This window comes from Podarcis bocagei (assembly GCF_964188305.1).
Source record: "Podarcis bocagei genome assembly, chromosome: 2".
Classification (NCBI taxonomy): Eukaryota; Metazoa; Chordata; class Lepidosauria; order Squamata; family Lacertidae; genus Podarcis; species Podarcis bocagei.
This window is the reverse complement of record NC_138126.1, coordinates 69394437-69397503: the sequence shown is the minus strand read 5'-3', so window position 1 is coordinate 69397503 and position 3067 is coordinate 69394437. Positions and strand designations below refer to the sequence as shown.

The 3067-nt window shown below is 45.7% G+C and overlaps 1 long non-coding RNA gene across 1 annotated transcript; it reads left to right on the top strand.

Annotated features, from left to right (window-relative positions):
• The first annotated feature begins 462 nt into the window (after positions 1-462).
• On the top strand, positions 463-2862 carry LOC308579791. The gene is made up of 3 exons (XR_014004584.1): positions 463-1161; positions 1801-1929; positions 2062-2862. It is a non-coding gene; the product is annotated as an uncharacterized lncRNA (long non-coding RNA).
• The last annotated feature ends 205 nt before the right edge of the window (positions 2863-3067 follow it).

Here is a 3067-nt window from a genome sequence, read left to right as displayed (position 1 = left end):
GTCCTTGTGTGATAGGAGTAGGGAGGAGTTTGTAGCAGCAGTATATCCTCCATCACCACCAGACCACCAATTCCGTCTTGAGTGAGAGGTGGCTCCCAATATTTCCAGAGCAAAACCTTGAGGCACCCCGTGGGCCCAAAGAGCAATGAGGCCTCCATGGCAGAAGCTGCTAGCTATGAATAGAGGAATATCAGGACGCCTTAGGCCTTGTCCTTTGTTTGAAGAATATTTGAGGAGAGACCTTGAAGTTGCCCATCAGCACCTGGACAACAGGTCACCTGGCCACACCCTTCCCCACTGTGCTGAGATGGACTGTGTTTCTATTTAAATTATAGTAATTACTTCTACATTTGCCTCTCTATGTATAAATGAGCTTAGGCGATTTGTATACAAATCTGTGCCCTCCTTTTGCCCTCTGCTTGGGTATGTGATGCATTTTCTTTTGGGAGGGCAATCTGTTATGTGGGCGCCCAAGGATGGCTAGAGTGCGCTGCTATTGGGCCAGGCCTAGCTGGCCAGGTAAACTGCAGGGCAGGCCAGGCAGAGAATGGCGAGACAGCCAAAGGCTGCTTCTCCCCCTCTTCCTCTTGCTCTTCAGAGCTCCCACCACAGCAGTTTCAGAAGCTTCAACCAGTGAACGGCGCCCCCTCTGGAAGCCCAGTCAAGCCACCCCAGTGCTGAGTCTGCTGATCAGTCTGAAGCTCCCAGTGCGACAGGAAGGAATCCAGAATTATCTTTTAGATACTGTTTTCTCCTTGTATCTTGACAGGAAGAATAATGTCTCTCCGCTTCTTCTCCCAGATCAGAAAAAAAGCGAGGCTATGCGTGCACCAGCAGTACCGCCATGTTATCAACAGTAGAGAGGGGCATTCTCAGACCACTTCCAGAGAACTTGTCAAGGCAATTAACAGTTGGCAGAAACATTAATGCTTGGCATTAAAGGCCCTGGCGCTAGTTAGGAAAGATAATTTATTTTCTCAGGATCTCTCGCCAGGAAGTAAGCCATAAACTCCAAAGCCACATCTACTTTTCAACTAGTGACAGTGGAGAATATTTCAACTTTATCTCCTTAGCTATCTCCCTTCAACTGTTCTGTGGCTACAGCCTCCCATTACGTACTGCTCATCCGGAATGCATATAGGATTGCTGCTGCATTCTTTGGTAATTGCATTGGATAATTCTAGAATATTCGGCCAAAATACTTCTGCTCTCTTTAGTCCTTCTTTGCAGTGATGTGGCTATAAATCTGCTTTAAGTTGTTAGCATGCCTTAAAAAAAAATAATCAAGCAATTATTTGGTTCACTGTTGATCCATTCTACTTGTGTGGTCTACCAGTTCCCACCAAGATAAGTTCATGAAGTTGCATAATTTGTTTTGAGATTGATCTGTTTATCTCTTCTCCTAGCTTGCCAGATGCTGGCCAAGCCGGCAAGCCCTTAAGTGAAAGATGCAAATGGACAAATGTGCTTAATCAGAACCCCTTTAACAGTCATGTTGTTACTGTGTGGGCGGATGGGTGTTTGCAAATGCCAGGCCGAATACTTAGCAAATTCCTTTCCCCACAAGAATAATTAATCAGTGGGAACATTTTCGCCACTGGACATTGTGAACTTTAGCTCTGAGACTAGTTATTAGTCATATTTTCTCCCCCTTTCTTGGCACGATAATTTCTGTGCAAGTCCCACTCCGAAAATCTCTCACAAGGGTTCAAGTATTCTAAAATGCATATTTCTTGGAACTATTGTAGCTGACCTTGCAAACGACCTTTGTTCTTGACAAAATTGCCATGTTTTTTGTAGACAATGTACGTATCTGGGGGTGTAATGGACACAGGAACGTGAATATATTTTGGAACAATATGGACTCTCAGAAAACACACAAGGGTACTAAAACTGCCTTAAGTTCCAAATAATAGGAATTTCTGCCTGGTGAGTATAAATTTGTAACCAGTTTTGTGTTTTCACTTTCCTTTGGTATCTCTCCCTCTCTCTTTTGTTGGGGGATGGATGTTTTGATTTAAATGGTTCCTTTTCCCATTTGTTAATGGGGAATTATTCCAGAGAACGGTGCCAGAGGCCACATTCCAGAGATCAGACAGTCTACTGCTTCATCCCTATCAGATGTGGTACACCAAATATCACAGCAACGTTTTTTCTCTCCAGCGCTGGATATTCCCACTTGAGTGTGTAGTGAGACAACCACAAAATGTTAGCTAATGAAACACAGACTTAGGGGGGCGGAGGGTGGAGCTGGGACAACGCTGGAAAGGGAGAACGTGTATCCTGACTGATGTTTCTCAAATGGGATGACAAGGACTTCCCGCAGTCCCTGGAGCCCTTTTGTGTGTGTCTTGCGCTGAGTGCCATTGGGAATGCGAAAGCGCTGGGAATTCTTCTGCCAGCACAGACTCTGGTAGCCTTTCAGTGGCACACAAACAGATGACGAAGGGCTGGCCTTTTCATCTCAAAGATCAAGAAAGAACATGAAGCTCTGAAGGCACAATGTGAGCAATAAACATCCTTCGTTATGAAGCTGAATTGAAAAGTAGAACTGACAACTTTCTTGTGTGGCCCTTTTCTTGTATATCATAGCATGGAAAATAAACAGGTGCAGTGTTTACAACCACATGTGGAAAACTCTGCCGGTGGAATTTCCGAGTCTCATTAAAATCCCTGGTCATCGCTGGGTGGCTGAACGGACCAAGGAGGTGGGCCGTATTTTGATTGTCTTGACAATGAAGTATTGAGAGCTCCAGGAAGGGAACAGAAAGATAGTTCACTTGCTCGGTGCAGCTGTCCTGTGCACCTCTCTGCCCAGTGCCACTCAGCATGGAGTCAACCAATCTTTTTTATTATTTCCCCCATTTGTTGCTACACAGGGGGCCAGAGAAATGTGGCTTGCTCACTGAAGCCACCATTCAGCTCTGTAATGAATGCAGCTCACCATCCATGGTGCCCCAGTAAGTCAGGCAGGGCACTGAAAGAGGGTGCCCAGGATCCTCACAAACGTGGTGTCAGCGCTCAGGGGTGCCAACAGGATTTTCTGGGCCCATGGAGATTGCAGAAG